This window comes from Sapajus apella, unplaced genomic scaffold (assembly GCF_009761245.1).
Source record: "Sapajus apella isolate SASKATOON/1434 unplaced genomic scaffold, GSC_monkey_1.0 scaffold74, whole genome shotgun sequence".
Classification (NCBI taxonomy): Eukaryota; Metazoa; Chordata; class Mammalia; order Primates; family Cebidae; genus Sapajus; species Sapajus apella.
In genome coordinates, this window is record NW_022437014.1 from 3,083,151 (window position 1) to 3,109,391 (window position 26,241).

Consider the following 26,241-nt stretch of genomic DNA (forward strand, 5'->3'; position numbering starts at 1 on the left):
GCGTCAGTGCCCCGGGCCGTGGCCGCCGAACTACAGCTGGGCTCGCCCGGCGCCTCCTCCTTGTTCCCCAAGGCCTTTCCCACCGCATCATTGTCTTGGTTTATCTGCAGATACGAATACCTAGCAGTTAGCACAGCAGCGCGAGGGATGACCAGTGCGGGCCTCTTTGATTCTGAGACCGAAGGCTGGGCCTCGGGCCCTCTCCATTTGTCGCTTGTTGCCCTCCCTTCATGATTCGATCAATTAATTAGGACTTTTCCTACCAGCCGGCAGCTCAGAGCTCCGTGTTCCCAGGCCCCTGAGTTACAGTTCCTGCCTTCATGAAACTAGAAGTTGAGGTTCTATTCCTTCGGGACTGTTTCATTTCTCAGTCCCTCAAACCCTTAGTGGATGAGCATGGAGTTAGGACAGTGGTTCTCAACTGCAGCAGTTTTGCCTCCCAGGAGACAGCTGGCAATGTATGGAGCATTTTCAACCTTCTTCTGGGGGAGAGGTGCCATTGGAATCTCCAGATGGTGGAGGGCACAGGTGAGTGGAGGCCGGCAAAACTGCTAAGCGCCTTACAATGCGCAGAACAGCGCCTCACAACAAAGAATTACTTGCCTGGGAGGCCGAGGCTGGTGGATCACCTGAGGTCAGGAGTTCCAGACCAGCCTGGTCAACATGGCAAAATCCTGTCTCTACTAAAATACAAAAATTAGCTGGGCGCGGTGGCACGCACCTATAGTCCCAGCTACTTAGGAGGCTGAGGCAGGAGAATTACTTGAACCCAGGAGAGGTCGCAATGAGCCGAGATGGTGTCACTGCACTCCAGCCTATGCAACAAGAACGAAACTGTCTCAAAAAAAAAAGACTTGGCCTGAAATGTCTGGAGTGCTGAGGCTGAGAAACCTTTTGCTAGGAGAAGAAAAGTGACTTTTCTCAGAGTCCCATTTCTGAAGTGGCTTAACTGGGTAGCACTTTGTCCATATTTTAACAGATGAGGAAACAGAGGTTCAGAGATGTTACATAATTTACAAAAGTCTCATAGCTAGTAGCTCTCCTTCCTTGCGTTGTACCATAATTTTCAACTTATTGAAATCACAAAGTATTTTATTCTTAAGCAACAGTATTCAAAGAATTAACCCCATAATATAATATAACCAGAAATTATATTTTTGGCTCATTTGTGAGATTTAAATTTCAGTTAACTCCTTTACTGACTTATGCTTTCTCAGAACTTCAAACATCAGTGAGCTGATAGCATCCACATCTCTGTTTTTATCTCTGTTTTTACACCCATACATACAAAAGAATACATAGGGCATAAGCAGGATGTGGCGGTGTGCATCTGTACTCCCAGCTACTTCAGGGGCTGAGGCAGGAGGATCACTTGAGCCCATGAGGTTGAATCCAGCCTGGACAATAGAGCAAGACCCCATCCCTAGGAAAAAAAAAATATAAGGCATAAATAAAAATAAACACTCATGACCAGGCATGGTGGCTCACATCTGTAATTTCAGCACTTTGAACTCCTCTTGAGCCCAGGAGTTCGAGACCACCCTGTACAACATGGCAAAAACCTGTCTCTACAAAAAAAAATAACAAAAATTAGCCAATCATGGTGGCATGTGCCTGTAGGCCTATCTACTCAGGAGGCTTAGGTAAGAGGATCACTTGAGCCTGGGAGGTAGAGGCTGCTATGAGCCATGATTGCATCACTGCACTCCAGCTGGGCCACAGAGCAAGACCCTATCTCGAAACAAACAAAAATTAAAAAAAAGAAAAAACAAAACACTTATGTACACACCACTAATCTTAAATATGTGGCCCTCCCTGTTTTTCTTTTTCTTTTTCTTTTTTTTTTTTTTGAGATGGAGTTTCACTCTTGTTACCCAGGCTGGTGTGCAATGGCGCAATCTTGGCTCACGCAACCTCCACCTCCTGGGTTCAAGCAATTCTCCTGCCTCAGCCTCCTGAGTAGCTGGGACTACAGGTGCACGCCACCATGCCTAGCTAATTTTTGAATTTTTAGTAGGGACGGGGTTTCACCATGTTGACCAGGATGGTCTCGATCTCTTCACCTTGTCATCCACCCGCCTCAGCCTCCCAAAGTGCTGGGATTATAGACGTGAGCCACCGCGTCCGGCCTGTTTTTCTTATCAGACTTCCGGTCAAATGTTTTCAGTGAGTTTCTCCTGTACAGCAAACTCCTGCATGTTTTATAAATTAGCAAAAAGTGAAACATCAACAATTATAAATCACAGAACACAAGACTTCTAAGAGATACCCCCAGAGATCTCATGCATTCCACATATACTCCTTCTTATCCCCACTGGGCCATAAGAACCCAATTTCTCCTTAATAGACAAGGTCAATCACTCTGGCCAGTACAGTTAACCCCTTTTTTTGCCCTTAGGTTCACTTGGCAATGTGGAGCCCAAGATAACCCGGAGACAGTCTCAACTTCTGATTTAATGGAAGCATTGGTATGTCCTTTGGTGATTTTTATTTATTTTTATAGATTCTTGTAAGAAATGCTGCATTCACCAATATTCTTAATGGCACAGATAAGGCTATTATGTGGAAAAACATGAATCTCAATTATTGAGTTGAGAAATGGTTCAGGAATCTTGGCCTGAATAAGCAGTTTAAGAATAACTTAGCTGTGTACTATGAGTCATGCCTGTAATCCCAGAACTTTCAGAGGCCAAGGCGGATGGATCACAAGGTCAGGAGTTCAAGACCAGCCTGGCCAACATAGTGAAACCCTTTTTCTACTAAAAATACAAAAATTAGCCAGGTGTGGTGGTACGCACCTGTAGTCCCAGGTCTCGGGAGGGTGAGGCAGAAGAATTGCTTGAACCCGGGAGACAGGTTGCAGTGAGCTGAGACTGTGCCATTGCACTCCAACCTGGGTGACAGACTGAGACTCCATCTCAAAAAAAAAAAAGAAAAGAAAAGAAAAAAATACCTTAACCAGTTTATTTCATTTATATTTTCCTCTTAATGTTTGCATAGGAATTAGATATAACAATCCATGTCTAATTAAGTATAAAAGAGTTGTTTCACTAGGTATAAAAAGTTCCAAGTGATATTATAATTTTAAATTAGTCACATTGTTTCTTTCTTAGTGGTATATACATTAATGGTGTGTCATACAATGGATGTGTCTAAGATTTGATGAAATATGGTGCATACTTAATATGGTCTTCAAGTTATAATTATCTGTTATGGTTTTAATGTCCCCTCCAAAACTCACATTGAGATTTAATTGCCATGGTACAGTATTAAGAGGGTGAGGCCCTTAAGGAGTAATTAGGTCATGAATGCTCTGCCCTCACAAATGGATTAATGCTGTTATCGTGGGAGTGGGTTCCTGACAAAAAGGATGAGTTGAGCTCTCCCCTCTCTTGCTTCCTCTTACACCACTCCTTCCATGTGATACCTTCACCCATAGGGTAACCCTCAACAGATACTGGTACCATGGTCTTGGACTTCCCAGCCTCCAGAACTGAGAGCCAAATACACTTCTTTTTATTATGAATTACCCAGTCTTGGGTATTCTATTGCAGTAACAGAAAACAGGCTAAGATATTCTCTAAACATGTTTATAAATTATTTCATTTGATACTTATATGAATCCTATTACATAAGGTGGGCGCCATTTTTCCATAATGCAAGTGAAACTCAAGCAATTTTCCTTTTCTTTTTGAAACAAGATCTTGCCGTATTGCCCAGACTAGAGTATGGCTGCACAATCTCAGATCACTGCAACCTCTACCTGCTGGGCTCAAGCAATCCTCCCACCTCAGCCTCCCGAGTAGCTGACACTACAGGCATACACCACCACACCTAGCTAATTTTTTGTAATGTTAGTAAAGACGAGGTTTTACCACATTGCTCAGGCTAGTCTTGAACTCATGACTAGCCATGAGTTCAAGCCACCATGTGCCCACCTCAGCCTCCCAAATTACTGGGATTATAAGCATGAGTCACTGCACCCAGCTATAATTTTTCTTTTCTTTTTTTTTTTTTGAGACAGAGTTTCAATTTTGTTGCCCAGGCTGGAATGCAATGACACAGTCTTGGCTCACTGCAACCTCTGCTTCCCAGGTTCAAGCAATTCTCCTGCCTCAGCCTCCTGAGTAGCTGGGATTACAGGCATGCACAACCACACCTGGCTAATTTTTTGTATTGTTAGTAGAGATGGGGCTTCTCCATGTTGGTCAGGCTGGTCCTGAACTCCCAACCTCAGGTGATCCACCCACCTTGGCCTCCCAAAGTGCTGGGATTACAGGCATGAGCTACTGCACCTGGCAAATTTTTCTTTCTTTCTTTTTGTTCTTAAATGAGTGAGGCTGTGTGTCTGTTCTCATGCTGCTAATAAAGACACACCCAAGACTCAGTAATTTATAAAGTAAAAGAGGTTTAATGGATTTATAGTTCCACATGGCTGGGCAGGCCTCACAATCATGGTGGAAGGCAAAGAAGGAGCAAAGTCACATCTTACATGGAAGCAGGCAAGAGGGCATGTGCAAGGGAACTCCCCTGTCTAAAACCATCAGATTGCCAGGCATGGTGGCTCATGCCTGTAATCCCAGCACTTTGGGAGGCTGAGGTGTACCAAGGACCAGTTCAGCAGTAGAGACCCCCCGACCCAGGTGGCACTGAAGGAATTGAGAAGCAGACACCCAGATGGAACAGCAAAGTGGGACTATCCAGGGGGCCAATAACCTTCCCAGCTGAGAGCTAAGGGGGCTGAGGGCCTCAAGCAGATTCTGACCCACACATTTATTCTCACTGAACAGGTGATGATCATTATCAAACAGATGTTTGGTATTTTCTCATAACACAAAAATATACTGGGTGGGCAGCGGGTGCCCACTTACCACTGATCACAGACAAACTAAAAAATGTTCTCCATGAAAGAGCCATGGGGGCAGGGTCACATATCCCGACTTAAAGAATTGTTTTAACTGGTATATGATATTTATATATTGTCCTGCCACTTTAGAATGCCCCAAGTAGTTTTCTACTTGCAGGGGGCAGCTAGATTTTCCTTGCCATTGTTCTTCCTAGCAAACAATATATTTTATCATACACTCAGCATTTCTCAGCAATCATACACTCAACATTTCTCAACAGAGGCAGGTGAATCACTTGAGGTCAGGAGTTCGAGACTAGCCTGGCCAACATGGAGAAACCCCATCTCTACTAAAAATACAAAAATTAGCTGGGTGTAGTGGTGGGCGCCTGTAGTCCCAGCTACATATGCCTATAGATGGTAGAAACTCATTTTTAGAATTTTTTTGATTACACCAATCTCCAATGATCACTTGACTTCCATTTCTGAATTCATAGTCTTTAAGTATCTGACAGTTTATCTAGTTTATTTATTTATTGCTTACTATGAAGATGATGTATGATTGCTTAAAAACTTGAAATATTGGGCTGGGCACAATGGCTCACGCCTGTAATCCCAACGCTTTGGGAGGCTGAGGTGGGGGGCGGGGATCACCCGAGATCAGGAGTTCAAGACCATTCTGGCCAACATGCTGAAATCCCATCTCTACTAAAAATTCAAAAATTAGCCAGGTGTGGTGGTGGGTGCCTGTAATCCCAGCTACTCGGGAAGCTGAGGGAGGAGAATCACTTGAACCTGGGAGGCAGAAGTTGCAGTGAGCTGAGATCGCACCATTGCACTACAGCCTGGGTGACAAAAGAGAAACTGTGTCTCAAAAACAAGAAAAAACAAAAAAAAATCTTGAAATATTACAGAAATACAGAACAAAGAGTGATCAGTCTCCATATTTCTGCCTTCAAAGATAACTGCCATGTTACTCTGTTTTCACATTGTTATAAGGATAGTATCTGAGACTAGGTAATTTATAAACAAAAGAGGTTTAATTGATTCAGTTCCACATGGCTGGGGAGGCCTCAGGAAATTTACAGTCATGGCAGAAGGCAAGAGGAAGCAAGGCACATCTTCACAAGGCAGCAGGAGAGAGAGAGAGGACAAATGGGAAAGTGCAAAACACTTTTAAAACCATAAGCTCTTGTGAGAAATCCTTCACTGACGCAAGAACAGCATGATCCAATCACCTCCCACCAGGTCCCTCCCTGAACACATGGGGGTTGCATTTGGAGATAAGATTTGGGTGGGGACGCAGAGCCAAACTATATCAATCACTGTTAACAACCACTGTTAACAGCGTGGTAGATGTTGCTTCAGACTGCCTGGGTTTCTTTTTCAGCCCTTCCATTTAGCTGTCAGCCTTGGACAAATGATTTGTCCTCACATTGTCCAAGTTTCCTTATCTCAGTATAATAGTACAGGCTTGCAGAGTTTGGTGAAGCTTTAATAAAATAATAGTGCCTGAAATATAGTACGTGCTTAATAAATGCTAGTTTGTGTACATACATTTGCATATAGTCAGAATAAGGTTGCAATAACGAACAACCCAAATTTCTGTGGCTTAACACAAGTATTTTTCTTGCCTTACATCAATTGGTAGGGTACTTTCTCCGTGCAATCACTCAGGGATGGAGGCTAATGGCAGTTCCACCCTATTCTGGTCAAACTCTGAAATATATGATATCTTTAGTGACCAGAGTAATGACAAGAGACTGGAAAATAATACATGGAACCTTTACTGCCTCATCCCATAATTGACATACTTCCCATCCATTCCCAATTTATTTGTTGTATTAGTAATTATAACCCTGCATAGCTGCCAAGTTAGCAGGGAAATTCAGAGTAGACAATATTTGATGACTGCTGTACCTCTATCACAATCCATATCTTTTTTCCCTGGAATGGTATAATGCTGTTCAAACCATACTGTAATTTTTCTATTGTTCTATTTTTTAACAAATCCCAATATTAATATATATTCACTCATTGCCTGTTAAGCCCTTCTATGTATCAGGAATTGTTCTAGGTACTAGTACATATCAATGAAGAAAACATTTGATAATCCTTGACTTTGTGTAGTTTATTAGATTGTGAACAGATGAAAAAAACTGGAAAAATTATAAAACGTTAGAAGGTGATCAAAGTCATAATGAAAAACAGGAAAGGGAAGAGGCAGAAGGAGTGCTGAGGTGCAGTGTTAAGTAGAAGAGTCAGAGAAGACCTCTCTGAAATGTCATTTGAGTTAAATTTTGAAAGGTGTGAGGAAGTGAGCCTTGTGACTATGTCTAGAGGAAGAGCATTCCAGGAAAATAAAACTGTCAGAGTGGCTTCATGATGCCTGAAAATGCATTTTACTATTTTTGGACATGTCTGAAATTTTCCATGAAAAAAATTAAAAACCAAAAAGTAGCCCGAGTAAAGCTCTCATGGAGCTTTTATATCTGCATTTTGGAAAAGAATTATGCTGAAAAATGTAACAGATTATCTCAATTCTCTTTTTAAAAAAATCTTACCAATTTGCTGGGCACAGTGACTCACGCCTGTAATCCCAGCACTTTGGGAGGCTGACGCAGGCGGATTACTCGAGGTACGGAGTTTGAGACCAGCCTGGCCAACATGGTAAAACCGCATCTCTATTTAAAATATAAAAAAATTAGCCGGGCATGATGGCGGGCACCTGTAATCCCAGCTACTTGGGAGGCTGAGGCAGGAGAATTGCGTGAATCCAGGAGGAAGAGGTTGCAGTGAGCTGAGATTCTGCCACTGAACTCCAACCTGGGTGACAGAATCAGATTCTGTCTCAAAACAAAACAAAACAAAACAAAACAAAACTTACTAATGTACTTCCTCTGAATCAATGTTTTAACTTGTTTGTTTCCTCACACCCTCCTTAACTCTGGCTCCAGACATTGCTGGTTTTCACTGCATAATTGTTTTGCATATGCTAATTTCATCTTTCCAATTATTTGCTAAATTCTAATCATGTCTCATCTTTTTTTATTCCCACTTTGTATCATTTCCTTCAAAGTGATTGAATATATAATAAATTGAGACCAGCCTGGGCAATACAGTGAGGCTCCATCTCTACAAAAAAAATAAAAAACAAAATTAGCCAGGTATGGTGCTACATGACTGTAGTCCCAGCTACTCAGGAGGCTGAGGTGGGATTGATCACACTACTGCACTCTATTCCAAGCAGCAGAGCAAAACCCTGTTTCAAAAAAAAAGTTGGTTTGAAAATTCTCTGGATATTTTTTCAAGCAATTGGACAGATGCAAGGTACAATTGGAATAGAAACCTTTCTTAGTCACATACTTATGATTCTTTCAGTTAAATTTATTCTTTCAGGCCAGACATGGTGGCTCACACCTGTAATCCCAGCACTTTGAGAGGTGAAGGCAGACAGATCACATGAGGTCAGGAGTTCAAGACCAGCCTGGCCAACATGGTGAAACCCCATTTCTACTAAAAATATAAAAATTAGCTAGGTGTGGTGGTGCGTGCCTGTAATTCCAGCTACTTGGGAGGCCGAGGCATGAGAATTGCCTGAACCCAAGAAGCAGAGGTTTCAGTGAGCCAAGATCATGCCACTGCCCTTCAGCCTAGGTGACAGAGTGAGACTCTCTCTCAAAATAAAATATTTTTTTCAGCTTATTTACTTACTGTTGCCATAGAAACAGGCTACACTGCATAAATATTTTGAGTAAATTCTACATTTTTTCTAAAATGCCCAAAAGTCTCAACAATTAGATGACTGTGATTGAAGCAAAAAATGAAATCAGCCTCATTCAGTCCAAAGAGTTTGTTCAACTCCCTAAACCTTATTTGACTAGATTGTGAGGTCACTCCCAGACACCACTGGGAGTTTCTCTAAAATACCACTCACTTAGAACCACTCTGCATTGAAGGGAAGTGGTGACAAGCTGGTCAAGTAGTAAGGAACAACTCTTGTCACAGACAAATTTGTCAGTGTTAGTCACACAACTAGAACATAATGTTTAAAGGAAAATGTATGACAGTGCTGGAAAGCTATGTTGGAAGGACTGCAGCCAAAGCAAAGAGAATTACAAACATAGGGAGAATTGCACTTTCATGACATGAACAGCTTAGAATACTGGTACATAAAAAAGCTCTGTGTTTTGTTTTCAGTTTGGTTTTCATAACTTAGTTCACTTATAATCTATTTGATATGAAGCAAAATCTCTATTTTGAGAACAGTGTTGCTACCTTAGAAAGGAAGGGTTACAGCATTATGCTGACATGCAGTTGGAACATTTTTAGGATTCTGAATGATTTATTTTTTCGTATCAGGCTGTCTAATCATAGCCTTTATCTAATCATAAAAACAGCTTTAGAAAAGTAGCCACACCTCAGTGTCAAACACGGAAAACATATGGCATAATCCTAATTTAAAGGTCACCCAAGTTGCTTTGAGACCATAAACCATAGTTTTCATCTGTAGGTTCATCTGTGAACCTCAATTTTCTCATCTGAAAAATGGCAACACAAAATATCTTTTTTGTATTTTTGTTTTGTTGTTTTGTTTGTGTTGTTTTGTGGTAGTGGTATTTTTTTCCTCTTTGTTTTCGTTTTGAGACAGGGTCTCACTCTGTCACCCAGCCTGGAGTACAGTGGCATGATCACAGTTCACTGCAGCCTCGACCTCCCAGGCTCAAGCTATCCTCCCACTTCAGCCTGAGATATCAAAGCTAAAACATGAAAAATTAAGAAGAGTTGTCTAAGAAACTTCTAGGTAGCTAGGAGGGGAAAGTAGTTTAGGCAGAGGGACCAGCATTGAATTGATTCCGAAGTAGTGTTGAAAGGAAAACCAGCATGGATCCTGCAGGGAGACAGGATCCAGATCTTGGAGGCTTTATAAAGGATTTGGCCCTTATACCGAAGGTAATAGAAAGCCAGTTAAGTGTTTTGTGTATTTGCTTTTTGGTTTGTATATTTAGGCAGGGAAGTGACATGATCACTTGCATTTTGAAAAGATCATTACGGGCACTAAGTACAGAGTGGAGGAGATGATGGCGCACAAATAATGTGATATATATGTGGGTAAACCAAATAGGAGGCAGCTGGAAGAAATGGATTGGGGATTGACAGAGAAGGGGAAAAATATGGACTGATTCATGAGATATTTAAGAAATAGAATCAGTGGATTGTGAAGTAAGGATGAGTGTATCAAGGATGACTTTCAGATTTCTGGCTTAAGCTAAGGGGTGGAGGCCATTTACTTAGACAGGGAATAGTCAAGGAGGGGAAGCCTTGGGAAGGAGAATCTTGAATCATAGGTGACCAGCAGAGAGCATACACAATACACCGGTTAGATTAATGAAGTCTCAGGGTGCAAATCACATATGTAAGTGTGCAAACACAGGTTCTCATAAAAGTCATACCTATGGCTTAATCACTAAATCTTGCTTTATAAGTTCAGATGATTCTTTCCTTTCAGTAGTCTCTTCCAATCCTATTCATAGGCATTTCTGATCTTCTGAGACCAGGTCTTAGCTGTTGTAGTGGTTGGAGCTTCAAATTGAACATTTTAGAGCCTTTTCTCGTCTATAGATTTCAAAACTTGTTGTTTTTTTCTCTTGTCCTTTGGCCTCCCACTTAAGATCTGATTTCATCTGAAGCTCACTTTCACAGTTTGAACTTTTTAAAGTTCTTATACTTTTTATTTTCTTTATTGAATTCTGTGATAATATACTGAATTACTTTCTATCATCTGTACTATGTTGTACCAACCTCCAAAACTAAATATAAAACAAGAAAACTATTTTGAAGAAAAAAGCATATTTTATTTATAAGCTATTATTGCTATTGTTCATGGAGGACACCTGTTTTACAGTAACACAACAAGGTTTAACTGAATTCTTTCAGGCTTCTTAAAAGGTACAGCTCGGGCTGGGCAAGGTGGCTCACGCCTGTAATCCCAGCACTTTGGGAGGCCGAGGCGGGTGGATCACAAGGTCGAGAGATCAAGACCATCCCGGTCAACATGGTGAAACCCCGTCTCTACTAAAAATACAAAAAATTAGCTGGGCATGGTGGTGCGTGCCTGTAATCCCAGCTACTCAGGAGGCTGAGGCAGGAGAATTGCCTGAACCCAGGAGGCGGAGGTTGCGGTGAGCCGAGATCGCGCCATTGCACTCCAACCTGGGTAACAAGAGCGAAACTCTGTCTCAAAAAAAAAAAAAAAAAAAAAGGTACAGCTTAAAACAAGAATATGGGATAATGGAAAACAGAGTAAGGAAGAGAATAGCAGGCAAATACTCAACAAAATAAAGCTGGTATAGATTGATTAATGTCAGAAAAAAGTGATATTTTAAAGCAAAAGCATTATGAAAGATAAAAGAGGTTCACTAGATATGATAAAAGAATCAAAATCCAAGAACGGCAGGAATTAGAGACAAATGACACAATCATAATGAGAGATGTTAACATCTACTTCTTAGGGACAGATCAAGCAGACAAAAAGATAAACTCAGCCAGGCAAGTGGCTCATGCCTATAATCCTAGTGTTTGGGAGGCCAAGGTGGGAGGACAAGTTAAATCCAGGAGTTTGAGGCTGCAGTGAGCTACGATCATGCCACTGTACTCCAGCCTGGGTGACACAGTGAGACCCTGTCTTGAATACATACATACTTACATAATAATACAATCAACAAGGCTATAGAAAAACAATATTGCTTTTTTAAAAGCCACTTCTTCTCAAATTTATCTATAGATTCAGTGGAATTTTAATCAATGTCCAAACAAAGTTTCTGTTTTATTTTTGTGTAACTTGACAAATTGTATCTCACAGTATAGCAATATGATACTATAACCTAAGACTAAAGGAAGGGTTATAGCAACATTGAAAATACTTTTTTTTTTTTTTTTTTTTTTGAGACAGAGTCTTGCTCTGTCGCCCAGTCTGGAGTGCAGTGGCTTGATCTCGGCTCACTGCAACCTCCACCTCCCGGGTTCAAGCAATTCTCTGCCTCAGCCTCCTGAGTAGCTGGGATTACAGAAACCCATTACCATGCCCAGCTAATTTATGTATTTTTAGTAGAGATGGGGGTTTCACCATGTTGACCAGGCCGGTCTTGAACTCCTGACCTTGTGATCCACCTGCCTCAGCCTCCCAAAGTGCTGGGATTACAGGCATAAGCCAGCACACCTAACCTGAAAATCTTAATATTGAAAATGCTAAATAAGTTCAGTGAGAAAATGGAAGCTGGCAGCATATAAAAAAGATATACCCATTACCAGGATGGGTATATTTCACAAATCTAAGATTAATTTAATATTAGAAAGAAAACATGTGTCTTAGTCACTTTTCTGTTGCTATAGCTGAATACTACAGATCAAGTAATTTATAAAGAGAATAGAGGTTTATTTAGCTTACAGTTCTGAAGACTCAGAAGTCCAAAAACATGGCATTGGCATCTGGTGAGGGCCTTCCTGACATGGCAGAAGGCATCACATGGTGAGACAGAGTATGTTTCTAGCTCAAGTCTGTCTTCCTCTCCTTATAAGGCACTAATGCCCTCATGGAGGCCTGACTCTGATGACTTCATCTAATCCTAATTACCTCCCAAAGGCCTCACCTCCAAATACCATCAACATATTAATTTGGAGTCTCTCTGACACATAAACTTTTGGGGGACACATTCAAACTTAAGCAACATGTTTGATAAAACCTAACACATCATGATTAAAACAAGAGAAAAAAAAACTCCACAAAAAAGGAATAGAAAAGACCTTTCTAACCAGATAAAGGTGATATACCAAAATACTTATCCTTATTGGTATTACTATTATTATTTTGAGGCAGGATCTCACTCTGTCCCAGGCTAGAGTGCAGTGGCACAATCATGACTTACTGAAGCCTTGAGTTCCCAGGCTCAAGCAATCCTCCTACCCCAGCACCCCCTAGTAGCTGGGAATACAGGCATGCACCACCATATCCAGCTAATTTTAAAATTTTTGTAGAGACAGGGTCTCACTATGTTACCCAGGCTGGTCTCAAACTCCTGGGCTCAAGAGACCTTCCTACCTCAGCTTCCCAAAGTGCTGGGGTTACAGGCATGAGCCACCATGCCTGGCATATATATATGCCAGGAGGCATATATATAACCCAGGAGGCTGAGGCAGCAGAGAGCCGAGATCACACCATTGCATTCCAGCCTGGGTAACAAGAGTGAAACTGTCTGAATATATACACATATATATTGAGACAGAGTTTCATATATATATATATATATATATATATTTTTTTTGAGGCACAGTTTTACTGTTTTGCCCAGGCTGGCATGCAGTAGTGTGATCTCAGCTCACTGAAACCTGCGCCCCCAGGGTTCAAGCAATTCTCCTGCCTCAGCCTCCAAAATAGCTGGGATTACACTTGCCCACCACCACACCTGGCTAATTTTTATATTTTTAGTAGAGACAGGGTTTCGCCACATTAGCCAGGCTGGTCTCCAACTCTTGACATCAGATGACCCACCTGCCTGGGCCTACCAAAGTGCTAGGATTACAGGCATGAGCCACGATGCCCAGCCCATATATATATATATAAAAATATATAATTTTTTTTTTTTTTTTTTTTTTTTTTTGAGACAGAGTCTCATTCTGTCACCCAGGCTGGAGTGCAGTGGCACAATCCTGGCTCACTGCAACCTCCACCTCCAGGGTTCAAGTGATTCTCCTGCCTCAGCTTCCCAAGTGGCTGAGATTACAGGCACTCACCACCATGCCCAGCTAATTTTTGTATTTTTAGTAGAGAAGGGGTTTCACCATGTTGGCCAGGATGGTCTCAATCTCCTGACCTCCTGATCCACCCGCCTCTGCCTCTCAAAGTGATATAGTGAAAGAAAGAATGGACTTTTAAAAAAAGTATTAATACAATTTAAAAGCATGACATTAGACCTTGACCTTCCACTGTGCGGTAAAATAAATTTCAAACAGATGAAAGGTCTGAATGTGACAGTCAAACTAAAAAACTTTTAGAAAACCATATTGAAAAATATTTGATGGATTTGCAGTAAGAAAAGATTTATTTTAAAAGATCCAGGCCGGACGTGGTGGTTCACACCTGTAATCCCAGCACTTTGGGAGGCCAAGGCAGGCAGATCATGAGGTCAGGAGTTTGAGACCAGCCTGGCCAATATAGTGAAATCCTGTCTCTACTAAAAATACAAAAATTAGCCAGGCGTGGCGGCACATGCCTGTAGTCCCAGCTACTCGTGAGACTGAGGCAGAAGAATTTCTTGAACCTTCAAGAAGGAGGCGGAGGGTGCAGTGAGCCAAGACAGCGCCACTGCCCTCCAGCCTGGGATACAGAGTGAAACTCCATCTCCAAATAAATAAATAAATAAATAAAAATTAAAAACAAAAAAAGATCCAGAAACCATACTTTTTTTTTTAGAGACAGGGTTTTACCTTGTTGGTCAGAGGGGTTTCAAAACTCCTGACCTCAGGTGATCCACCCATGTTGGCCTCCCAAAGTGCTGGGATTACAGGCATGAGCCACCACGCCTGGCCTAGAAACCATACATTTTTTTAAAAAAAGATAATAGCCCAAACAATCTTGAAAAAGAAGACCAAAGTTGGAGGACCCACACATTCCAATTTCAAATCTGTGTAACAAGAAGTATATGTTTTTTGGCCATTGTCTCCAGTGTATGCTAATGAGATGACTTAGCGTGGAACGCCTAGATAAACTCAGAATGGGGCTGGCCACCAGAAATACCATGTGATTAGATGATTAGAAGGATGGACTTCAGCTCTAAACACAAACCTCAAGGAAATGGGGGAGCATTTGAAGGGGGTACTGGAGATCAAGCTTTATAAAAACCGTTGGACAATAGATTTGATGAGTTTTGGGGTTGATGAAGGCATCCACAGTGCTGATAGGGTGGCCTAATTCATCTCCACTGGGATAGAAACCCCTGTGCTCAGCTGGGTGTGGTGGCTCACTCATGTAATCCCAGCACTTTAGGAGGCTGAGGCGTGCGGATCACCTGAGGTCAGGAGTTTGAGACCAGCCTGGCCAACATGGTGAAACCCTGTTTCTGCTAAAGATACAAAAATTAGCTGGGTGTGGTGGTGGGTGCCTGTAATCCCAACTTTGCAGGAGGCAGAGGCTGCAGTGAGCCGAGATCACACCATTGTACTCCAGCCTGGGTGACAAGAGTGAAACTGTCTCAAAAAAAAACCCTGTGTGCTCGAGACATTTCCAGATGCTGCCCTATGTAACTCTTCATTTGGCTGTTCATCTGTATCATTTGTAATATCTTTTTATTTTATTTTATTATTTCATTTTATTTTTGAGACCAAGTCTGATAAGATCATGGCTCACTGCAACCTCTGCTTCCCAGGTTCAAGCAATTCTGCCTCACCTTCCAGAGTAGCTGGGGCCACAGGCGTGCACTACCACTCCCCAATAACTTGTATTTTTAGTAGAGACAGGTTTCATCATGTTGACCAGGCTGGTCCCGAACTCCTGGCCTCAAGTGATTCACCCACCTTGGCCTCCCAAAATGCTGAGATTACAGGTGTGAACCACCGCTCCCGGCTGGTAATATTCTTTACAATAAACCAAAAAACGCAGGTAAAGTGTTTCCCTCGGTCCTGTGAGACATCCAAGCAAATTATTGAGTACAATGAGGGGGCATTGTGGGCACCCTGATTTGTAGCTGGTAGGTCAGAAGTACAGGTCACAGCCTGGGACTTTCGAGTGGTGTCTGAAGTGGGGAGGCGGAGCCCATTCCTGTGGCATTGAGCCTTTAACCTGTGGGATCTGACACTCTCTCCAAGTAGATAGTATCAGAATTAAATTGAATTCTAGGACACACAGTTGGTGTCTGCTGAAGAATTCCTTGCTGTGGGGAAGAACCCACACATGTCTGGTCACAGAAGTATGCTGCAAGTGTGTTGAGTAGAGAGGAAAAATGGTTTTGTTTTCCTTTTACAAAACTATGGTAATAAAGACAGTGGTACTGGCACATAGATAAAAAAAAATCAATGGAATAAAATAGACAGCCCAGAAGTAAATCCTTGTATTTTTTTTTTTTTTTTTTTGAGACAGAGTTTCACTCTTGTTACCCAGGCTGGACTGCAATGGCGCGATCTTGGCTCACTGCAACCTCCATGTCCTGGGTTCAAGCAATTCTCCTGCCTCAGCCTCCCGAGTAGCTGGGACTACAGGCGTGCACCACCATGCCCAGCTAATTTTTGTATTTTTAGTAGAGACGGGGTTTCACCATGTTGACCAGGATGGTCTTTATCTCTTGACCTCATGATCCACCCGTCTCGGCCTCCCAAAGTGCTGGGATTACAGGCGTGAGCCACCGCGCCTGGCTGTAAACCCTTGTATTTATGTTCAATTGATTTTTCAGAAGGTTGCCAAAATAACTGAATGAGGAAAAAATTGTCTTTTCAGCTACTGCTGGGACAATGGATATCCACATGCAAAAGATTGAAATTGAACACCTACTTCAACCATACATAAATAATTACTAGGAGTGTATCATATACCTAAATGCAAAACAAACAAACAAACAAAAACCCCAAAACTTACTAGAAGGGAAACATAGGAGTAAATCTCACCAAAAGCACACGTGATGAAAATAAGTAGATTTGATAAATTGGGCTTCGTTAAAATTAAAATCTTTTGTGCCAAAAACTACAGCATCAAGAAAATGAAAAGACAGTCCACAGAATTGGAGAAAGTATTGTTCAAGGGTGGTAAAGAAAGCCTTCTCATAAAGCAAGAGATGAAAATTTTGGAGAAAGCAAACCACCCCCCCAGCTTTTTTTTTTTTTTTTTTTTTTTTTTTGTGAGACAGGGTCTCACTCTGTCATCCACGCTGGGTGCCATCTCAGCTCACTGCAACTTCCAGCTTCTGAGCTCAAGCAGTCTTCCCACCTCAGCCTCCTAAGTAGCTATAGGCACGGGCCACCAAGCCTGGCTAATTTTTATATTGTTTTTGGTAGAGACGGGATTTTGCTATGTTGCCCAGGCTGGTCTCGAACTCTTGGGCTCAAGCCATTCTTCCCGCTCAGCCTCTTGAAGTGTTTTCAGGGATTTTAGGCATGAACCACCACTCCTGGCCAGCAAGCCTGATGAATATTAAGGCCTAAAAGCACATGGACAGGACACCGGGAACATCTGCTATGCAGTTCCTGACTGTCTTCAGTGAGATTAGGCAGGTCCTAGTTTTAGCTTGTGTTTCTCCAGAAAGCACAGTCTGAGGCAAAAGGCCTATGTCCTATTACTTTATTAGGGAGAGTAGTTCCAAGAAACAGTAATAGGGAAAGGGTAGTGAAGTGGGGAAGAATGCAGAACCAATGTGAGATTGCATTATGGAGCTGGCCATCATTTAATGCCACTGATTGCTTCATCTCTTGGGACACCTCTTAAGAAGCCTCAAAAAGCCCTTGGACTTACCTAAAGACTCAAAAAAATACCTGAATAAAAAAATTGTTGTAATGTTGCTTTTGCGCTGCAGGTGTTAGTTGACATTTGTAAATTAAGACTATCTGAGACCTAATTCATAACTCAAGTTCCCTTTAATCGCCATCCAGCTCCTAATTGGTAGTAATGGATAGCAGGGATAATTGAAATCCACAGAATAATAGCTGCCATTTAGTAAGTGCAAGGCAGTTTTATATAATGTCAAATCCTCACAAAGCCACTTTTGTTATACCATTTTTATTAATGCCCAAAATGAGGTTCAGCTAACTTAAGGAACGTGGCCAAGGTCATGGAACTGGTAAATAACAGACCAGGTTTCAAAACCAGGTCCTTTTTGTACCCTCAAAACAATGCCGTTTCTATTACACCATGATGCCTCTTAGGTGAAAGGATTGAGATTCCTAGATCTCCTCTTAGCCAGTACTTTAACGTTTTTTATTTATTTTTAAAAGTAGGTCATCCAAACCAATGGTTCAAAATTCAAGAAATACAAGAGTTTTCACTAAAAAATTGCCTTTTTGCCCTGCCCATTGGTCAGTCACCCAGTGACTGTCACTAATATTGCCAGTTTCTTGGGTATCTTTCCAAAAATGTTTATGTTAAATGTATTATTTTCCCCCTTTTAACAGAGATACATATATTTAACAGAAATAGTATATATACATCTATACTATTGTTACCTTAGTTTTTTTGTTTTTCACTCCATGGTATATCCTACCTTAAGCTTAGTCAATACTTTGAAACGTTCTCATCACTAAACATTTTATTATTAAGGAGTGCAAGACAAATTGTGCTAAAATTTCTCCTTGTCCTACTTACTGTCTGCTGTAAAGATAAACCAAAGCAAAATGGCTGAGGATCAGGCAACAGGAAAGGGATGGAGAAGCATGAAATAACCACAGGCGGATCAGTGGCCCTGCATCAAAGGCTTGTTTTGTTCTTGGCCTATTTTGGCCTTACCTCATGCGTACTTTTCAGGTGTGTTTCACAAAGCAATTGCTGTTACTCTTCCCCTCAACATTTTCTATCCGCATGCATGAGTGGAATGTGAGTGTCTATTTGCCCTTTTGGCAGCTTGGGCCATCTGACCCCAAAAGTTCCCAGATCAGAAGACAGTGTTGTAAAAGTGAGTGGGAAACCTAGATTTTCTTCTCCAGATTTCACAGTCCTAAAGTCTGTATTGCACCACATAGCACTTGATGCATTTAGTCCGATACTTTTCACTGGTTGTTCCTTTTGTGTAGTAAATTACGCCGTAAAATTCTTGAGGACAGAACCCACAGTGTCACAGCATGACACTGAGCCATAGCAGGTGACTGTTAGTAAGTACTAGAGGATAGAAGATAAATTCAGCAATCCTGACAGTTTCTCCTGCATTGACAAGAGGCCAAGATAACTGGTGGGGTGTAGGGAGAGGTGAGGATTAAAGCAGGCTGGAATCACAGTAAGTTTTCTCAGCATGTGTATACTAGTCCACCCACACTGCCCTGTCAGCATCTCAGTTCGCAGAGCGGGTGGGAGATGTATATTCTGATAAAGCTCCCTAGATAATTCTCATATTCCACCATCCTTACACTCCTGATTCATAATTATGGCTAGGAGAACGAAGAGGTGCAAAGACAAGAGCAAATATCAAATATCCACTTCAACTGGAAATTGCTTATTTATTATTATACTTTAAGTTCTGGGGTACAAGTGCAAAAAGTGCAGGTTCGTTACACAGTTATACACATGCCATGGTGGTTTGCTGTATCCATCACCCCGTCATCTACATTAGGTATTTCTCCTACTGCTATCCCTCCCCTAGCCCCTCACCCCCCGCCAGGCCCCGGTTTGTGATGTTTCCCCTCCTCTATGTCCATGTGTTCTCATTGTTCAATTCCCACTTATGGGTGAGAACATGCCGTGTTTGGTTTTGTGTTCTTGTGTTACTTTGCTGAGAATGATAGTTCCCATCCGCTGGAAATTATTAAACAATTTTTCTAAAAAGAAAGAAGATAGGTCTTCCTTTTTCTTTTCTACTTTCCTTTATGCTTATTGCCATAGTAGTAGCAGTAATGCAAAGAAGACCATGCTTATCTCCATGTCTCAAATGGTAAAAAAGAAAGACAGAAAAGAAAGGGCATATTGTAATAGTGAAAGCTGCTCATGCCCATCCTCAAAGAGGCTCAGAGGGCCTATTTTTGCCTGACCCGGGTGTTCTATTTGTTTGGTTGCAGTTGTTCTATATTCTTTTTCGTATCTTCCTGAAAAATTCTCTCAGATAGATCCTGGGTCCATGACATTAATGTCCACTAGTACACTAAATATTTTCTAATTCGGTAGCTCTTAAATTTGAACAAGCTTTTGAATAACTTGAAGGACTTGTTAAAACACAAACTCCTAGAATCTACTCCTATAGTTTCTGATTCAGTAAGTGTGGGGTGGAGTTCAATAATTTATAATTCTAATAAATTCCCAGATGACGCTGATGCTGCCAGTCTCAGGGACCACATCTGAGAACCACTGTTCTGCTTATTAGTAATTTCATACTTCCCACTGTAGATGGGAGGGAATATCCCAGGAGCTAGGAAGGGTGATTGGGAATGACAATCCCAATAGATGTTCATAGCAGAAGACTTTGTAATACTTGTGTGGGGAGAAGAAATGCTCTTGTAGTATGGTCATGTTCAGAAGTTTCACCAGCATTTGGATGAGACTGCTATATAGTACTAGTGAGACTTTTAAACTAAATCTTGTCCTCCCTATGTGAGATTTCTCATTAGAAAAAAAAAAGGTGGAGAGAAATTTACAATGCACGGAGATGTTCCTTTTCCCCAATCCAGCACGAAATATATTTTGGAGCCACCTACTTTGCTCTGTCTTTATTTCTGTAACACTCTGAACCAATATCATTTCTTTCTTGGGGCGTTAGCATTGAAGTTAAGCCAAGGGAAAAGCACTGGAACAAAAATATGAATGTGAGTGTATATATATAACATATACTATATGTACACACACAATGTTTATATATTTGAAGAAAGTATATTATAATGTTAATATTAAACTGTGTCTACATAGATATAGTTTTCTGGTTCACAATTTGTTACTTTTTTTCTTTTCTTTTTTGAGATGGAATCTTGCTCTGTCACCCAGGCTAGAATACAGTAGCACCATCTCAGCTCACTGCAACCTCCACCTCCTGGATTCAAGTGATTCTCCTGCCTTAGCCTCCCGAGTACCTGGGATTATAGGCACCCACCACCATGCCCAGCTAATTTTTGTATTTTTAGTAGAGACGGGCTTTCACTATATTGGCCAGGCAAGTCTCGAACTCCTGACTTTGTGATCCCCTCGCCTCAGCCTCCCAAAGTGCTGGGATTACAGGCGTGAGCCACCGTGCCCAGTCTGCTGCACTTTTTCTTTCTTTCTTTCTTTTTTTTTGAGATGGAGTCTCGCACTGTTGCCTGGGCTGGAGTGCAGTAACTAGACCTCTGCTCACTGCAGCCTCTGCCTCCTGGGTTCAAGTGATTCTCCTGCCTCAGCCTCCCAAGTAGCTGGGATTACAGGCATGCACCATGATACCCAGCCAATTTTTTTGTACTTTTAGTAGAGACGGGGTTTCACTATGTTGCCCAGGCTGGTCTCAAACTTCTGACCTCATGATCCACCCGCCTCAGCCTCCCAAAGTGCTGGGATTACAGGCGTGATCCACCGTGCCCAGCCCTGCTGCTTTTTTTTCTATGTCTGATAATTTCTTATTGGATATCAGACATTAAATGTTATGTGGTCAAGTATTTAAATTTTGTTGTCTTTTTTCAGAGTTTTGAAGTTTATATTGGCCCACAAGTTAGCATTACAGTTAGGTTACTTGACGATCAACTTGACGGTTTGGAGGATTTTTTTTTTTTTTTTTTTTTTTTTTTGAGACACGTTCTTGCTCTGTCACCCAGACTGGAGTGCAGTGCAAGCATCATAATGTTTACATATTTGAACGCTGTGTATTATAATTTTAATATTAAACTGTGTCTACATAGATATAGCTCTCTGGTTCACAGTTTGCTGGGTTTTTTACTTCCTTTTTTGTTATTGTTGTTGAGACCGAGTCTCACTGTGTCACCCAGGCTGGAGTGCAGTGGCGTGATCAACAGAGTACAGCGGAAGGATCACGAACTACTGGGCTCAAGTGATCCTCCCACATCAACCTCCCAAGTAACTGGGACAATAGGTGCATGCCATCACCCCTGGCTGACTTTTACTTTTTATTTTTTGTAGAGGGAGGATCTGGCTCTGTTGCCAGGCTGATCTTGAACTCCTGGCCTCAAAGGATTCTCCCACCTCAGCCTCGCAAAACACTGGGATTATAGGCGTGAGCCACAGAGCCAGCTGGGAGACTATCTTTAAGCTTTGTTAGAGTGTCTAGAATAGCCTTCACTGTATGGCTAGTTTAGATTTTAAGTCCTGATCCTTCAGGGGTTTCTATTGATTGCCCTATGGCTCAATGAGGTCTTTCTGGCTGAGTAGGATTTGAGCCCTTCTTCCCTCTGTCCTTTGAGAATTGTTCAGTTTCTAGTCTCCAGAAATTGTTCTTTGCCCAGTGTGTGAAGTTTCACTCTATCAGTATACAGAGTAGTTATTCAGCCAGAGACCTAAGAAGACCCCTGTGTCGATTTTGGGAGCTCCTTCTCTGTATAGCTTCCTCCTCTCTGGTACTTTACCCTACGGATTCCAGCTCCCTCACCTCCCAAAGATCCAGTCTCTATCTCCTTAATTTAGTGAGACCATTGCGCTTTGCTCAGGTTTTCCTTCCCTGTCCTGTAAGTTCAAAATTGTCCCTAGATAGGAAGCTGGGGCAATTGTAAGGTTTGGCTTAATTATCTGCCTTCTCTTAAAGTTGTCTTTCCCTACCTGTTGTCACAGTGTGTGAAAACAGTTGTTTCATATATTTTGTCCAGTTTTCTTGTTGTTCACCATAGGAGAGGCCACTCTGTACCAGTTACTTCATGGTTAGTAGTGGAGCTCAGCATCTTTACAGTGAGGAAGCTTCCAGCCCCTGTATGTTTATTTAGGTCTTATTTGATCTCTCCATGTATGTCTTACACAATTAGTGTTAGATTTCTTTCCACATCTTCATGCTTTTATGCCATTTACAAATTTATAATTCTAAAATTTTATGTTCTACCTACTAATTGCCACTATAAAGAAAAAAATAATTTTGTATATCGATTTTTCTATCTAGTAACCTTGTTGATAGTGTATTTTTTTATTATAAATATCGTTTAAAAATAAAGATAGCTTTGTTTTTTTATTTCTAATCCTTACATATTTTTTTTTCTTTGCCCTATTTCATTGGTTAAGAGTCTATTTATTTCAGGCCGGGCATGACAGCTCACGCCTGTAATCCCAGCACTTTGGGAAGCTGAGGCAGGTGGATTGCTTGAGCTCAGGAGTTCAAGACCAGCCTAGGCAATATGGCAAAACTGTCTCTACAAAAAGAAAAAATAAATAAAAATAAAAATAAAAATTAGCCAGGTGTAGTGGCCTGCTTCTGTAGGCTCAGCTACTTAGGAGATTGAGGCGGGAGGATTGCTTGAGCCTGGGAGATTGAGGCTGCAGAGCCAAGAGTATGCCCCTATGTTCTATCCTGGGTTACAGAGAAAGATCCTATCTCAAAAAACATCTATTTCTTGTTAGCTAAGGTTTTTTGAAGTCATAAACAGATGTTGAATTTTATCAAATGCTTTTTTCTGTATTTACTGAGATACTTGTATGATTTTTTCACTTCAATCTGTTAATGTAGTGAATTACATTTTTAAAAAAATGTGAAAACAATCTGTGCTTCTAAAATAAATCCAACTTGGTTACGTTATATTTTCCTTTTTTTATGCATTGCTTGATTTGCTATTATTTTGCTTATGATTTTTACATCTATGCTTATGAATGAGATTGGTGTATAATTATCTTTTCCCTTTTTCTTGTCAGTGTTGCACTAACATGTTATACTATCCATTGAATCAATTTGGAATTAATTATTTCTTGAATATTTGATAAAATGTTTCTATTTGTTCAATTTCTTTTTCCCTTCTTTACTGAATTCTTTTGAATTGATTGAGGTTTCTGGAATAATCATTACATATTTTCTCCTTTGGACCTCATAAGCACACTGTTTCCGTTTTTTAGTGGTTACAAGAAATTTCAACATGCACGTTAACTTATCAAAGTCTGTAGCTAAGCAATACTTTTACTTTTGGTATAAGAGCCTTAGAACACTTTAACCCCTTTTAACTTTCTCCTGATGTATATTATTACCGCAGTGTATTTTAATTCTGTCTTTTCAAATTTTACACCATAAATAATTGTTTTTATTTTATACAGTCAACATTCACCTATATGTTACTAATATATTTGCTACTTTCTTTTTGCATCTGGGACTGTCTAGTCTGTTCCTTTTGTTAATCTCTGTGAGTCCTTTTCTGCGGTGTTTCTGCTGGTTCTTCCTCATGGCGCTTTGTTTCTTGCGCGGTTGCTTTTTGTTTTGTTGTTTTGTTTTTAACTGTAAGCTGTTCATTGTCCCTAGAAAATTATTTGTGGGGATGTTGTGAGGACTCAGATGAAGGTGAATCCCTTCAAAAAGTATTTATACTTATTTCTGCCAGGTGCTTAGAGGGTCCAGGGCTAACCCAGGGCCACTTTAACGCTGTAGCTGCAGGCTTTGGAAATCATCAGCTGACGTGCATTTGGCCAGAATACCCAGGTGAGGCTCAGGTTTTGGTTACAATTTCTTAGGAATGTGCTCTTATTTGCCCTCTTAAGCCTCTAAGCACCAGAATGTCTTTTCTTGCAGTCTGCTCTGAATTCCCACTTTTGCTTAGATTTTGGCCTGTGATTTTACCGGTGAGTGATTTTATGTTTTAAAGAATATTTTTAATGCCTATTAAGTATGTTTCGTTATCAGTGGGAGGTGCTGTCTGCGTAACAGTGTGCCATTAAGGAGTGTAACATTGTTTTCTAAGTTTTTGAAAAAAACTTTTGGTAAAATACACAAAACATATAGAATTTATCATTTTAACCATGTTAAAGAGGACACTTCAGTAGCATGAAGTACATTCAGTTTGTTGTGCAACCATCCTCACCATTCACCTGTAGAGTTTTCATCATCCCCAACTGAAACTCTATACCCAGTAAGCAATAGCTCCCCATTTCCTCTAAAACCCAGGCCTCTGGCAACCACCATTCTACTTTCTGTCTCGATGAATTTGACTACAGGTACCACGAAGGAGTGGAATCATACAGTATTTCTCCTTTTGTGATTGGCTTCTTTCTTTTGGCATAATGTCTTCATGTTTCACATGTGTCTTTCTAAGAGTTTGAAAGTGTTTTTTTCATAGCTGTGGACCTAGGTTCCCTAGGATTAATTTGTATTTAAGTATGAGGTGCACATCTAAATGTACCCCAAACGGATATGCTGTTGTCCCCATATAATGTATTAATTGATCAATCTTTTCCACACTGATCTGTAACGCCATCTGTCATATATCAGATTGCTGTGTAGATAGAAGCCTGTTTCTCTGTTTTGCTCTGTTTGTCTATTATCTATCCTTATACCAGAAGGTAGTCTTAGTTATTAAGGCTTGCAAGTAATTCAATATTATCATTTCAACATGTAATCAACTTTAAAAAATTATTATATTTTTCTAACTTTTAAGTCCAGAGGTACATGTGCAGTTTGTTATACAGGTAAACTCATGTCACAGGGATTTTTTTATACAGATTATTAAACCAGGTACTAAACACAGTACCCAATTAGTTATTTTTTCTGACCCTCTCTCTCCTCCCATCTACCACCCTCAGGGAGGCTGGGGTGTGTGTTGTTCCCCACTCTGTGTCCATGTGTTCTTGTCATTTAGCTCCCACTTAGAAGAGAGCATGCGGTATTATTCCCTCCCCCTAGTAGGTATGGGTTTTTTTCTAGCCTCAGCTCGTGTCATCTGGAGCTCCCCACAGGCCTGTGGGTGAAGGTTGAAAGGGGAGAGGTAGTATGACAGAGTACGCAGGCTGAAGGTGGAAGTCCCCTGCTTTTTCCACCTGTGCCTTTAAGTGCCCTTGGGTTCAGTTTCAGATGCGTTGTTTCTGCCGGATTGCTGGGGGTGCTTCAGGTGAAAATGCTGTGGATCAGAAAGCACCCACTTTGTGGCACTGCTAGATCAAGTGGGCTGCTTGTGGTCATTGGCTTACTGTCTTCTCAGTGCCTAATAGTTGTCTCAGGAGTTGAAACATTTAACATATCCACTTAGTGAATATTGATTGAGTGCCTATTATATGATAGCACTGTGGATTTAGCAGTCATGCAAATAGACAAAGTCCCTGATCTTATGACATTTAAATTCTAGTCTATTAAAAGGAAAATACTGTAGTGGTTTTTTTTGTGTTGGATACAATGTATGATTATTAATGGAATGTGTCCTTTTTTTTTTTTTTGAGATGGAGTCTCTCTCTGTTGCCCAGACTGGAGTACAATAGCCCAAAGTTGCTCACTGCAACCTCTGCCTCCAGGGTTCAAGTAATTCTGCATCAGTGTTCCGAGTAGCTGTGATTATAGGTGCCCATCAGCACTCCAAGCTAATTTTTGTATTTTTAGTAGAGATGGGGTTTCACTATTTTGGCCAGGCTGGTGTTGAATTCCTGACCTCATGTGATCCACCCATCTTGGCCTCCCAAAGTGCTGGGATTACAGGCGTGAGCCATCATACCTGGCCAGAAATTTGTTCTTTTTTTTTTTTTTTTTGAGACAGAGTTTCACTCTTACTACCCAGGCTGGAGTGCAATGGCGCGATCTTGGCTCACTGCAACCTCCGCCTCCTCGGTTCAGGCAATTCTCCTGCCTCAGCCTCCTGAT

The 26,241-nt window shown here is 41.1% G+C and overlaps 1 long non-coding RNA gene across 1 annotated transcript; it reads left to right on the forward strand.

Moving 5' to 3' along the window:
- The first annotated feature begins 128 nt into the window (after positions 1 to 128).
- LOC116532031 lies at positions 129 to 25,826 on the forward strand. Its single transcript, XR_004260682.1, has 4 exons — positions 129 to 528; positions 2,399 to 2,468; positions 24,002 to 24,099; positions 24,190 to 25,826. It is a non-coding gene; the product is annotated as an uncharacterized LOC116532031 (long non-coding RNA).
- Positions 25,827 to 26,241: the final 415 nt, after the last annotated feature.